The sequence below is a fragment of the Labrus mixtus genome, chromosome 11, assembly GCF_963584025.1.
Source record: "Labrus mixtus chromosome 11, fLabMix1.1, whole genome shotgun sequence".
Taxonomy (NCBI): Eukaryota; Metazoa; Chordata; class Actinopteri; order Labriformes; family Labridae; genus Labrus; species Labrus mixtus.
In genome coordinates this window covers 648,121-663,120 of record NC_083622.1, presented here as the reverse complement: position 1 = coordinate 663,120, position 15,000 = coordinate 648,121, and the positions used below count along the sequence as shown (strand labels likewise).

The following is a 15,000-nucleotide window of genomic DNA, read 5'->3' as shown; positions in this document are numbered from 1 at the left end:
TCAGATAGCCTAATATTACTCCAGTAGCCTAACGGGTTCAAACGTTTGGATTTAATGTTTATTAGAGTGAAGCATAATTTAACGTTACATTGCTTAAACATATTTCGTTTTATTTTAGGGAGCAAGGAGCATACTGCTCAATTCATCCAGCTGCGGGGGAAGAATGACCATCTGTTCACTGGAGCCAAACATACTGCCAGCTTTGTTTGGAGGTAACATTAAGGAAAACGATGGGCTATATTATCGCCATTTGACCATCTTGTACTTAAGGCTATAATTAGTCCTCATCCTATGTCAAGCCCACAATAATAAGACACCCAGTAAATGCTGTCACATGGATGCAAAGTGTTGACTTTTATTTTTTTTTAATCCAAAATTGGGCATCCAAAATAAATTATTATTTTTGAGGGATGTGTGTTCATTTATAACCCTGTGTAAACATGACTTCCCTTTTCTGTTGTTTTCTCTCTGTAATAAGAACTATTTTGGAGACCGTGGGCCTGGCTGGCAGTGTGTCACCTTTACAGGCAAAAAAAAATGGGACAATCTTAAAAAGAAATACAAAGTATGTCATTTGTGCATTCAAATTGAATTTATGTTACTTATGTTATATTCATACAAATTAATAAACAGACCTTTTCTAACATTTGCACTGCTGCTGTTGTTGTTGTTGTTGTTGTTGTTGTTGTTGTTGTTGTTGTTGTTGTTGTTGTTGTCAACTACCATGATTGATTTCCTCTGCCTTAGGATTGCAAGTGTCCAGGGTCAGGAGAGGGCGTGAGTGGGAAACCCACTGCCGCAACTTGGCCCTGGTTTGTCCTCATGGATGAGGTGTTGGGACAGAGACATTCCACCTCACCCCCTGTCCTCATTGCCTCCATCCCTGAGGACACACCTGGGCCTAGCGAGGCAGTGGGTGACCAGGAGGAGGAGAGGTCAGGGAGAGAGGAAAGAGAGGGAAGCCAGGCAGGAGGAAAGAGAAAGAGAGAGAGGGACAATCATGATGAACTGATGCAATTAATCAAAGAGGACATGCGGTTCCAGAGGGAGGCAGCGGAGAAGAGGGCACAGGAGAGCAAGGCGCAGATGGAGAGGATGTTCTCCCTGCTGGAGCGTTTAATAGAAAAATGATGTAAATAAAATATTTGAATTAAAATAGGAATTGTTCATTTTCTTACTTAATTGTTATGTTTGCTATGTTTAGTGTTACTTTAATATACTTTTTAATGAATGAAAATCATTTAAATTGAATTCAGATATAAATTGTTTCTATTATTATATTATTGTTGTTTTTATGCTAATCTAATATACCAATCCATAAAATTAATATAAATTTAAAACATTTGGTTAATTTAAATAATGTTATTTATTTTGTTTACCTGGACTATGTATGAATGCATAAAAATGATTGAACTTAGAAACTGATTTAAATTATATCTTATGATTAATTGATTCTCTACAGGTGCAAACTAAATCACAAGAAAATAATCTGACCTTCAAAGCTGTCACACATGCTGCTTTTCCTCCCTCAAGAAAAATATTTAGACTGCACATTATTTACTGTACTGCCAGCTACCTACCTTAGAGACCAGAAAATAACCAGACTTGTTTGAATATTTAAAATTATAAATTAAATGCTGTGAATAAGTATCAAGGAGCCACTGCTAGTAGTTTCTCACAGGAAAGAAAAGTAAGAATATCAGTAGAATAATGCAAGAGTAAATTGGAAGCAACTGCGCTTTCACTTCAACCAATCCTCAAAGCTTAATTATACCAAAATACCTACAGTTAGTCTGGCACTATAGGGGAATGGAATTTCTGATGGAACTAAGAAGAATTACTAAAACCTAATGGTAGTATCAGTATAAAGAGTATTATTACAACCCTGCTTCACAGTATACACAAAATTTAACCTCTATTGTGTAGATTATCAAAATGAACTAGTATAGTTATAATGAAAACAACGAGCTGAAATCAAATTAAATTGAACTTTGATTTATTTTTTTTTTAAAAACAGAGGTAAACTATTACATTTATTTAAAATCTATCTATCATATTGTATATTTAAATCTGGGTATTTACATTTGATTTGATTTTTTTTTTAAAAAGGGAGTTCCTGCTGTATTGCAGGATAAACCTGCTGTCCCTGTGCTGGACAGCCGGACACACGGCCTGATTGTAGTGCTGCTGGGCCTTCTCCACCAGGAAACAGAGACACTCTTCTGGCTGGCAAGTGGTGGTCTCCAGAGTGGTCTCAGGATTGCTCCACTGTCCACCGCATTGTCCAATGACCGGGTTTTGCAGGGCTGACTCAACTGACGGCTGCCATGTCACACATACTGGTGGTCTGGCAGTACCTCCTCCAGGGCAGACACTTCTGCAGACAGCAGGTCCCGCCAGGGAGCACCACTGACTGCCTCCAAACCATCCTCCCCCTCATCCTCGGCCCCATCCTCCTCAGGCTCATCCTCTGGGGCCACGATGTCACCAGCCCCAAGTCAGATGTTGTGGAGGATGGCACATGCTGTTATGACCTGAAATAGTAAAATGATTAAAAAAAAGATTACACCTCCTGAGAGAAAGAAATCCTCCTTTTTTATTTACTATGCTTCAGTATTGTAAAACATCCTATTGAGTGATTACTTACATGTGGTACAAAGGTGTGGTGCACCTCCAGCGCTTGCAGGAAGATGGCACGGAACCTGGTCTTCATCATTCCAAAAGCACGCTCTATAATGGAGTGTGACCTGGAATGATGGACATTAAAGCGCTGGGCTCCCACACCCTGCACTGGCCGCTTGTATGGAGTGATGAGGGGAAGTGGGTGTTTAAGGCAAGGGTACCCTCCGTCTGCCAGGATGAACCGCCCTGGAGGAGGGTATAGTGCCCGCCTGTAGAGTGGGCTGCGGCGGAGCACTCTTGCGTCGTGCAGAGACCCAGGCCAGCCCACATAGGTGTCAATGAAGCGGCCCTGATGGTCACAAACAGCCTGCAGGATGATGGAGGGGAACAGTTTTCTGTTCCTGTAGCACTGACCATCAGGGCCGCCTGGTGGCTTGATGCGGACATGGCAGCCGTCGATAGCTCCAGCCGCTCCTCTGAATGCTCTGTGTCTTGCCAGCCCTGCAAAACCACGGGACACTGCTTCCAGGTCTTTGGGGGTCGTGGGGAAGTGGAAGGCCTGGTGGCGAATGGCCACCACCTCCTCAGTCATCCAGTGGACAATGCAGTGGACAGTGGAACAAGGAATCCCGAATGCTCTGGAGACCACCCTGTATGAAGTTCCACTTGCCAGCCAGAAGACGAACACGCCCTCTCTTCCTACTTCTGTCTTCTTCTTCTTCTACGCATGTCACTCTGCCGTCTTCTTCATGGAATTTAATATTGGACATTAAAGTAGTAGCCTACAGCGCCACCTGCTGTGTCGGAGGAGGCTCTGCCAGAGAGAACTAGGAGATAAAGAGCTGGAAATAATATATTTTAATCCTTAACATACAAAATTGAGTTGTGTCATAAATATACAGCTTCTAGTTTAAATTAATTTACGTTTCTTTTAATTTCAAACATGTAAAGAAGAAACCCAGACATTTGAAATGCAATACCAACATTCAGCCAGCAGGTGTCACCGTTGAGACTGGATTAAACAGCTTCACATCTTCACCTTTAAGACGTCTCGTCATGTTTCAGTGTAACCCTCCCAGCAGCCTCTTTCTGATTGGATGCAGACGTGAGCAGCCAATAGGGAACCAGGAGAGACTTCTTTTATGGGTTAAAAAGTTGTGTTCAAAGTCGTGATTTGATAAATTCTGTTTTTGAGTGCTCATTATGAAGCATTGCTATTTCTAAAAATACTTAAAACACTATCAGAAGCATCTTTCATTCAGCAGCATCGTAGAAAATCACAACACAAGTTAAATAAAGAATGAATGAAGGACATTTGAAGAATCCCACCAGAGACTGAAACACAGGAGTAAAAGCTTAAAAGTAAAAGCAACAGGTTGCTCTCTCCTGTTGTGTTTGACTCTCTCATGTTGTTGATCTTGAACGCAGCTCTGCCCTGCAGCTTCCTGAATTCCTTCTTTGGATTCTCTCAAAACCACATAAGAAGATAAAAGAGACACAGAGGGGACTTTTTAAAGCCGAGAACTCAAATAACAAACGGCTGAGTCAAGTCTCCATTTCTGATTTAGATAAAAGCTGTTTGTTTTTTTAGGATGTCTGCATCACAGCAGGATGTGCGTGACTTTTTGGTGTACAGCTTTGCAGAGGAGCAGGACTTCCAGCAGGTCACAAAATGTACTTTTTAATGTAAAGTTACACTGTAAAACTCAAGCTGGCTTTAATTGGTTAAATATGTAGTGAGCAGCTGAAGAAGAAGCTGCAGTCGATGCAGAGAATAATGAAACATCGTTTATCAACATATAACAGAAACTAGACGGTGTAGATTTGATAAAGTATGCAGACATGTCGCAGTAAATTGTAAAATGAGAAATGGACTTGAGTTAGTATATTTCTTTACTAGTTTGGCTTCAACCTTTGGGTTCAGTGTCTTGCCCAAGGACACATAGGCACCGTTGATTCTAAAGGATGTTGGGGCCCTAGGCAAAACATTAATTGGGGGTTCTTACAACCAGCATCTCTTTCTTTTTCCACTCCCATGACGATAATTCCTCTTCATTTTCCTGCGGTAACTTTCATAGACAAACTTTGGTTTTCACAGTAATAATGCATTAGACAACTATAGCAGGGGATAGAGAGTAAGTTCTATCATATGGGGTTCCCTTAGGGAGGTTTTCTACTGTCATTGCAAAATGTGCACATTTTGAGGCACTGCTGTGATTTAAGGTTTGTCAGCCCTTAGGGGCCCACTACTCGCCTGAGAAGTTGCCTGCCTTGCCTGTTGACAAGCAGCGCCTTTGCACAGCGGACATGTTGCTGCAGGAGCTGGGAATCAAACCCCCGAGCATCCGGTTGAGAGACAACCGACGCAACCACTGAGCCACAGCCGAAGTCAGAGTACCATCTTGAAGACCTCTAAAAGTCAAATAAGAATTTATAAGACCTTAAATATATATATTTTTTAAATGCATTTCAGTCAGGACCACTTTGTCTAGACAATTTTTAAAATAGGCGTCAATGACAACAGCATGTTGAAAATCCAGAAGAGCTTTGGTGGAGGACGGTTGCAAATGTGGCCTGCAGGGGGAGCTGCAAAGAGCAGGCAGGCTATGGAGCAGCTTTAATAGGGCGGCATGAGAGCCAATAGGATGCTTTGAAGCAAATCAGCTGATGAGGGCTTACATGAGATCAGCTGTTACCAAAAACACAGAGCGACTCCGTGGTCAGCCTGAACTAACGCTAATGATGTATGAACGCTGTGATTTCATGGTAACAGTTTGTATTTGTGATTCAGGTCCTGGACATCTGCAGGGACGCCTTTGATGGACTGGACTACATGCCTGTCACCTTCCACCGTTGGCTGCATGAGCCTGGACGCCTCGTCTTCATCGCGAGGTTGAAGGGCAGAGTAGTAAGGACAGAATACGTAAAACATAACAAGAAATGAACGCGCATGTACATGATTTTCCTTTTATTTCATTTTACGCATAACTGACCCACAGCTCACCTGTGTGCTCACCTGCTCCCCCTACAGGTGGCTATGGAGTCTGTCCTGATGGTAGACGGTGGTGAGACGGTTGTCTTTCAGGGTCTAAGGGTGGCCACTGATCTGAGGGGCCGAGGCATCGCCGGCGCCATCCAGGGGCACATCACTGATCACCTCCGCCATCTTTACCCACAAGTCTCTTCTTTCCGCATGAGCCGAGGAGACCAACTTTCGCCGCAATTAATGGCCAACTATCGCCTCATCGCTAAAGAGGTGTGTGTGCCAAATTCAATTCTGATTTCTCTGCACATGTTTCAGTGAATTTCAGTGTTATGGCTGTTTCTTAGCTAGCTTAGCTAATCCGACAGGGTGGCGAGCTGTCAGACTGAAAAGAAAGACGTGTCCTGAATAAGAAATGATGTTCAAATTAGACGACAGAGCTGGAAATATATATATATATAAAATACACAAACTCAGGAGAAAGAGTCCGCTCGTCTTGGTTAGAACTGAACTGTAGATGTTGACTGTCGCCCCCTGCAGGCCATCCTGTCTCTGTGCTGCGAGGCAGAGGAGCTCTGCCTCTTTGTCGCTGAGCTGCGCTCCAGACTCTCCTCGCAGTGTGACTCCGCCCCCCACAGGCCAGTGACCCTGAACCAGCAGCAGACAGAGACTCTGATCCTGACTGACCATGTGGTGTCCAACCTGCTGCCCGGTAAAACCATCATCAATAACTGGGAGCCTCTGAGGCCGATGGAGGCCAACATGGAGATTCTGCGTCGCAGGGGGCTGACGTCCATTGTAGACCGTGAGTTTGAGCCCACCGCCATCAGCCTGTGCACCACGCCGTACTCTGTCCCCTGTACGTCAATATCAACATGTTTGGCCGCAGTTTGGCTTCTGTTTGTGCCGTGTTTCTGGCTCAACTTGAAGCTTTGCTGCCCAGTCTCCATGGTTACCTGATCTTCTACACCTACGTGGATCCTGAGGTTTGGCCGGGGCTGCACCAGATCTGCAGGAACAAGAGCAACGTGTCGTACTTCAGCGACTACTGTGAGGGACTCGTACTGGAGAAGATCCTCTGAGCAGTCTCATCCCGGACTTGACATTAACAACGACAACACAACAAATGTGGATGAATTTCAACAGTGGCGTGTAACACAGTCCCTCCCATTAGCCACTTTGGAGGGTTGAATATTGTAGCATCCTATAGTTGGGATTAGATGGTGTACAGTCTATGTGTGTGTGTGTGTGTGTGTGTGTGTGTGTGTGTTTGTGTGTGTGTACAAAGGAGTACCTTTGTTTTGTTAGCTAATACCAGACGATAACAACACACTATGTGATAGTTTCTGACTGAAAATAACATGAAAACACCTCCACAGAGAGAACTTGCACGATACCATCGGTCTGACTGATTTAATTACAGAAAAAGACGACTAAGCTGCTAATAAACTCAACAGTTACATCTTAAACATCCCTTTAGATGCACGAAGCAGCCATATTGGATCTGAACTCGGGCTAATTTTTTTTCTCCATGTTTCCAAGTCCAGTTGACACTTCCGACTGGGAACTCGTAAATTTCCCACTTCCGAGATCAACTTGAACGCAGCATAAACGTGTATTGTATTTTTTGTGTTTAGAAGCTTCCATTTTTGTTTTGTTTTAAAAATAGATTTTCTTTCTATGTGGAATGTTGTTGTTCTAATCTGCCTTTGATGTGGTCAGAATGTGATGACATCATCAGAGGATCAAAGGCAACCTTCCAATGACATCACAGTATTAAATAAGACCCAAATCTTCAATTGACTTGAGATTCAGGACACATCTAGGTCAAAGGATTCACACAGGGACTACAAACAGTCGGCACGATGAACAACACTAACACTAACGTCGAGATGAGTCAGACCACTACGGTGACCACACTGGACACTATTCGCCCGGTCGTCCGCAGGTGCCTGAACCAGCTGACAACAGGGCAGCTAGAGCTTGAAGTGAAAGATGAGGAATCTGGCAAAACAAGTCAGATCCCTGTTACTCCTCTGGAAGAGCATGGACAAGAAAATATTCTTTCAGTGGAAAGCGCCGAAAGTACAACTGAGAAAAGCGAACTGACTAATAATAGTGCTTCCTTTGAGATTGATGGTGATGATTCAGATGAGGAATTTGACCTGCCTCCTGTCTTCACAAGAAGTGATCACATTGCGTATCAAGCAGCTCAAGCTTCTATCACAGATGAGCCAGCTGTGAGGGATGAAGCTGATGAAGCTGCATGTGAGGCTTCAGAACGCCCATCGAACCCTAAGACCGACTCATACCGAGACAATGAGTGGGATGAAATGACCTCTGAATGTATCGTGTTAGGGCTGCTGGAAAAGATTCTAAAAAAATTGCCCACTAGCTGGTCCCGTGAGGGCTCCGAGAGCGCTGTCAAAACATTGAAAGCGATGATGTGGGCAGAGCTGGAAGGCACTGAGATTGTCGTCAAGCTAAGTCCTAATCATATCAAAAAGATGTACAAGGCAGTGCACAAGGACCTGTGCAAGGAGGTTGGTGAAAAGGAGCTTTGGAGGAGCATGCTGTTAGGGCGTGAATCAGTTCTCAAATGTATAACTGAGACTCTCAAAAAGTACCTGGTGATGCCCAAAAAGGACAACGTCTTTAAAAGGTTCTTTAACTATTTAGCTGACACGTTTGCCGTGAACATGGCGCCTGCGACATTCATGCCCATCATCCTGGTTTTCTAAAGGTAAACCATCGGCGGTCTTAGGGTGGGTGGGAAAGACCTTTTGCTACCAGCCTCACTTCGGCTCGTAGCACTACTTCATCCTGGATGTGAAGCGCAACTTCAGGTCCACACAGAGCCACACAGGACTACCTGTGAGCTCATTGGACAGAATGGGTTTACTCCGAGTGCTTCGGTTTGTCCCACTTTTAAACAATTAAATTGAATTATAATCAAATTCGATGTTATCAAATAAAAACGAAAGATACAAAATCTCAATTCCTGTTTACATGAATATTTCTTGTTTTACCATTTCTCCATGATTTCACAAGACGGAAATCTGTAAAACATGAAAGTTATTCGGGTTAAGAAAGTAAAAGTGAAAAATTGAGCATGCAGTTGGTGTTATAATCAACTTTGTGCAGATTGTCTCTATCATTTCAACTGAATTAGCAGCAGTGAACTCATAATGTTAGCTTCCTCTATCTGAGCTGCGGTTGTTCTGAATTTCTGGTCTTCACAACTTCACTTCACAAAACAACATTTGAACTCTAAATAGCAAAATACACTGGAGTAAAATTACACTTATTAATGTCAGTATGTTTATGCAATCATTTAACATTAGTGGCAATGTGTTTTCAAAGTAAAACTGGTACCTTGATAGACTTTTAACAAAATAGCCTCAAGTGGACACTCGATGAACTGCAGGAGTTTGCACTTCCGCATTGGCTTCATTTTTCAAGACCAGAGATTGCTGCTTGGGACAAACTTAAAAAACTGCTGACTCATGCTAGTCTGGTCTGCTGATGAAAGCTAGTTTTACTAGATCTTATTCAGTGAAGGACTGTTTTCGGCCTCCACTTCTCTAAACCAACAAATAACAGTTGATAAACGTGTGACACACTACATTTTACTTGGACTTTGTTGCAGCAGTTTACCTGGTTAACGGCTTGAATGGGAGAAAATCTACTCAAGAATTTGATTTGATTTGCAATACCAACTGTGACCACAACCAGGACGGCCCACCAGCAGACCAGATGATACCAGAATAATGAATCAAAGGAAGATGTAGAGGTTGGTCAGTTTCCTGTTATACGTTCAGTGGGGTGGGGTGGACAACAGTCACCAAACAAATAAGAACTTAAAGCCTCTTTGAGCCCAGATGTTCTCTTTGGACATGTTTTCTATTATTCTATTGTTGAGAATTCTTTTATCCTTTGGGTGACTCAGGTTGTTAAAAGGAGGCTGGAAACTATTGAGGTTTTAATGAAAAGAATGGGAGACAGTACCAACTGAACTCCCCGAACACAATGCAGCCTATGGTGCAAAGAAAGGACAAAGAATTGGCTGGGAATGCACATTGTTGTCATCTTGAATCAATCACACTGTTGCAGAAAGATTTTTACCTCAACTTACTAAAATAAACCTGTCTCCCTACTGTTCTGGAGAAGCACTACAAGACTGAAGCCGGATTTACCGTCGATGCATGAAATTAATGACAGATTCCTACCAGGAGACGATGAGGATGGTCAGACTCAACATCTGTTGTTCTGTGTTAACATCTGTGTTATTACAATAATAGAATTTTAAACTTCAATTCGAAGCTTTCAGTCACATGACCACTGAGGAGGGATGGAGGGCAAAAAAAGTTCAGGAAAGTAGCGGCCATTGTGGAAATCACTGTAGAACTGCAGCACAGGCTTTTAATTTAGCACCTCCTATAAAAACGACACATGTTTGCATCACCTGACAACCGAAGTAAAACTAAGATATTAAGTTAACTGTGAGTTTGGGGCACTTGCGTTACTTTAACAGCACACAGGACACGGTTATCGCTAGAAACGGCAAAGTCTGTGCCGGTGTTACGGGTTAACAGAGAGAGCATGTTATCTGGTGACTGTCAGCTGAGTGAGTCTGGTTGTTGGACTTTACATGCCCTAACGAAAGCCTCTTTGTTTAGCTTTAATTAAAACACATGTAATAAGTCATTTGGACATAGTGATAATACTAAAACTGAACAAAGAGGCATTTGTTAGGACACTTTCAGTCATGTTTGTTCATCAGTTAACATGGTCACTCTTTTAACCGTAACACCAGAACGTCACTTCAGTGATATTTAGAGACGAATCCCTCTCCTTACATCAATGTAGGATTAAAGTCTACAAACATACAGGCAGTTTTATGTATTTTTGATGTGTCTGGGTTGATAATGCTGCTGTTTGGGGAGTGAAGGGCAAGAAAAGCTTCATCATTCAAACATCAGTGAGTGCTAATTAGCTAACATTAGCTAGTTAACGTCAGCTTACGATAGTATCAGGTTGACTGCTGATCAGCTTTCAATTTCAGCATTCTGGGGCAGTAATGTGAGTTAAAGACAGGAATATTTAGATTTAGTCAACACAATCTTTGACGTCAGGATGAGAAGAAGTCCCCTCACAGGGGTCGGGAGGGTCTAACTGCATCAGTCCACAAACGTCCTCCTCTCTAGATTTTATTTCCCGGATTAAATTCTGTAGAAGCAAAACCCAGGCTCGTCTCCTCGTCGTTCAGTGTATCACATTAAACAACAACTTTAATTTGAAAAATGGAAAAAATAAAACTGCTAAATACACGTAGGGGGCAACTGAGACCAATAACGTCTCAGTAGGGTACATTGGTAGAGAGCCTTTTTTGCTCGCCGGTTATGGGCGGTTCCATAAGAGTGTGACGTAACGTGAAAGCTATGAATATGATACTAGTTCAAATCCAACAATATCGATACCTGTTTTGATACCATGGCAACAAAAATAGAAACCCTAGTCCTTCCTTTCAATAAGTTTGACTGCAATTTATTTTGCTTTGGAAATGAGATGGGCGCCGTTCTCCCTGTCAAAAGTTATTGTACTTTGAGATCAACTTTGAAACTATTTTATAGTGGAAAAGTTGCAGATTGTCGCTTTAAGAAAGTCTGCATTGTGTTCAGTCTTATACTCCACAGAACAAACTGACAGCCTGACGGATAAACACCAGTCGCACAGTCACAAGAGGAATCTAAAACTGCAGCTGAGAGTGTTGGACCTGATCCCGGTCTCAAACTGTTCAACAGGATAACAGGATCAGTTCATGTTATCCTGTTGGACAGTTTGGGTTTGGATTCAGTCGTTCTCTAATGAAGCCATCAGGCCGGGGTTCAACTACAGTCACTTGTGTTGTTAAAATTTACTACAGAGAAAGTTTTGGCTTCATATGTGGTTTTGACTCTTGCTGTAGCTGTGCACTCACAGAGGAGGCTACTGTCGTGTTTTACCTTTCACTGTGTTTGTGTGTGTGACTGTGTGTGTGTTTGTGTGTGTGTACCGTTTTATTGTTTTATTTAATTTTGAGGTTTTTGTTTCTTCGCAGTCAGAGCTGCTTGTTTTTCATTTCAGGCTGTTGCACAGTTTGGATTTGAGCCTGAACAAATAAATTACTCGGTGGTCGGCCCCTTTATTTTACATAGAGTGTGGTCGAAACGATGAACTGGAACATTAACCCTTTGGATTCTCCCAGATTTCTTCAGCTTGTGTGTAATGGTTGAAACGTAAACTTTCAGGGTTTTAATTTTCTCCAAACTCATTCACTAAACGTTTTTGTTTTTGCCACTGACAGGCTCAGATTGTTATTCACAGTGTCCTAACAGCACGCAAGTGTTATATGTCGTGTTCTGCCGCGCAGCAACGGACGCTCGCTGTCCACACTGCATGCGTTAAATATTGAGTTCTATGCTCTGTAAATTTTATTATCCCCCCTTGCAAAGAGAAAAACATCTAATGCTTTTGTACTGAAGGTGGGTAAGCGGATGTGAGGTGCTTTGTATTAACGAGCAGCTGACTCAAATCACAACACAGAGGCTCGTCGTAAACGGCTCGCGGTGAGCTGAAAAAACGTTTATTTTCCGGTGCTCAACATTTCAATCACGGATGTGGATATTATCAATGCACCGTTATCTCCCCTTTGTAAGATGAGCTACCAAGCTCTGTAGAGTGAGAAAAGCGAGTGTCAGTGCCTTGTACAGCTCCCTCGTTCCCTGTCGATGCGTGCCGCGTCGCGCTGCATCGCACACAAGACTTATTTTGACGCTGACGCTCGCTCGCGTGCTGTTAGGACACGGTGTTACAGCGTGAATGTTAGATATCTTGTCACATTGCGCACGAGGGCGCGATGGTGTGATGGTTGTCCAAACTGCATCTGTTAAATATTTAACTCTTCGCCTTGCAAATTTCAGTTTCCCCCTTGCAAACAACCTGACATCTCGTGCTTTTATTTGAAGGTGGACAAAAAGAAGTGTGGTGATTTGTATTTTGGAGCTGTAGAATCTAAATCTAAAAACGGCACGTTGCGCTCCTTCGCACTGCTTCAGGCAAGGACAGAAGGGAACGCACTACTCAACTCGCCACTTGATGGCTGTATACCCACTGAAAAGTGGGCTTGTTCCGATTTTCTCATGGACCTCTTCAACCACTCTTGATTGCCAAGTTTCTCACTCTAGGTTACGCAATAGGTGACATAGCTTAAATTTATGCCCACTGATTAGATTAACGCGCCCGTATTCATATTTGAACTCCCCTCTGATGTTTCTGTTGGAATCTTCAGACTGAGATAGGAAGCAGCTGCATACAGTACATGAGCCTCGCGTATCAAGCGTCTGAGTGTTTCCTGCTGTTTCTCCTCCTGGCTGAGATTCGACTGGTCCACCTCCAAGGACTGCTCGCAGCTCAGGGAGAGCTGGCTCGCATTCACATGTCGAACAAAACTGATTTCTACAGTACGAGAACATGTGGAAACCATCACAGATTGTGTTTAACCCGATACTGCGAATGAGATGACTGTGTTTTACTGTATGTGTGGTCGTATAAGCAGAGTCAAAGTACTAGAGTCACATGACGTCACACTTTAGGCTCCTTGGCTCTGATACGAGTAATAACCAGATCAAATGTATGACCTTTGACCTTCAGTAAGAGCACTCAGCCAGCGGATAGTGGGGGGCTCTTGGCTGCTGTTACACCAAACACTGTTTTATAAATCTCTATAAAGCTCCATGAATTCAGTTAGCCTGTTTCTGTCCGTGTTTGGGTCCTGCAGCCCTCACTCTGAATCTTAAACTCATTATATGTAAAATAACTGATCCAGGCACTTAACTGATGATCTCTGTTTTATCTGTTTTATCTTCTCATGGTCCTTTTCCTTCTGTTAATGCCACAACCTCCACACACACTGATGACACACAATGTGGTCTTCCTCAGAATTTTCCTCCCTTCTCCTCCTCCGCCAACCCAAATGTTCTCCACAAAAGAATAGTCATCTCATTTCTCAACAATCAGTCAGAATCGTGTGTGTATCAGCCAAAGTAAAGCACACACACACACACACACACACACACTCACACACACACACACACACACACACACATACACTCACACACACACACACACACACACACACACACACACACACACACTCACACTCACACACACACACACACACACACACACACATACACTCACACACACACACACACACACACACACACACACACTCACACTCACACACACACACACACACACACACATACACTCACACACACACACACACACACACACACTCACACACACTCACACACACACACACACACACACACACACACACAAATAAGGGTATCACTTTTGTACCTACAGGTACATTTTTCAGAAAAGTACCCTGTAAGGTACAGAAATGGTCCTTAAAGTGATAATTCACCTTTGTTTCGTTTTAAAGGTACAAAGTCATTGCTGACAGCAAAGGGTACATAATTGTACTTCTATCAAGCTTAAGGTTCATAAAAACCCAAAGGTTTCACTCTCATATCATTACTTCAAAAGACCAGCAGGGGCACTGTTCCAGCCTTGGTTCCCTGTAGGTTTCCTGGGCTTTACTTCACAGTAACATTTGATGTACCCTACACTACAAGCAGCGATTAGTTTTCCTGCTTTGTCAACCTTGTCTACAAATACCTCGTTCAAAAAATAATTGAAGCTGGACTAAAAAGTAATGAAGAAGAGGCAAGAAACTTCAGGGGTAAGTAACTAGACCTTTAACTTTTTAAAATTTTACAGTTAACATAAAATAGCTTGATGTCTTTGATAAGGCTAACTCAGGCTATTTTAAATGAATTAACTTGAACTAAATACGTCAAGCACATTATGGCTTGTTGCTAGAATAGCAATTTTAGACTGATGTTGGTCTTTTAGTCAAATAACTTTTTTGACATGGTAATTTATATTACAAAAAAAATGATAACTGATCCGCGGTGGGACTTTTTAAACATGTGCATGCGCAATACTATTCCTCCCACAGAGCCGTTATTTTTTGTAAACATACAAGTCAAGCAGAAGCAGTTAGCAGAACAGAATATGTCCGCAGTTTTCACCGTTAGTCTCTATTTTATGTGATTTATTTTAATGTGATTCTTAATTTTTTCTCTAACTGCCCTCTTTCTTCTTCGAGGTCCTTTTTTCCTGACAACTTTTTTTATGCGCTCGCGGAGCCCCTGCGGACTCGCAAGGGTCGACCCTTTTTTTTCTTCCTCCACAGCCCGACTTCGCTGTGAAACGTCCCCGTGGTAAGTTGTGTTTTAGTCATTGCTAAGTCGCTTTTAAAACATTATTAACTCAATTAAAGA

The 15,000-nt window shown here is 42.6% G+C and overlaps 1 long non-coding RNA gene and 1 pseudogene across 1 annotated transcript; both read left to right on the top strand.

Moving 5' to 3' along the window:
* The first annotated feature begins 662 nt into the window (after window positions 1–662).
* Window positions 663–1,156, top strand: LOC132983243 (uncharacterized). Its single transcript, XR_009674821.1, has 2 exons — window positions 663–935; window positions 979–1,156. It is a non-coding gene; the product is annotated as an uncharacterized LOC132983243 (long non-coding RNA).
* A 2,803-nt stretch (window positions 1,157–3,959) lies between these two features.
* Window positions 3,960–8,603, top strand: LOC132983242 (histidine N-acetyltransferase-like; annotated as a pseudogene).
* The last annotated feature ends 6,397 nt before the right edge of the window (window positions 8,604–15,000 follow it).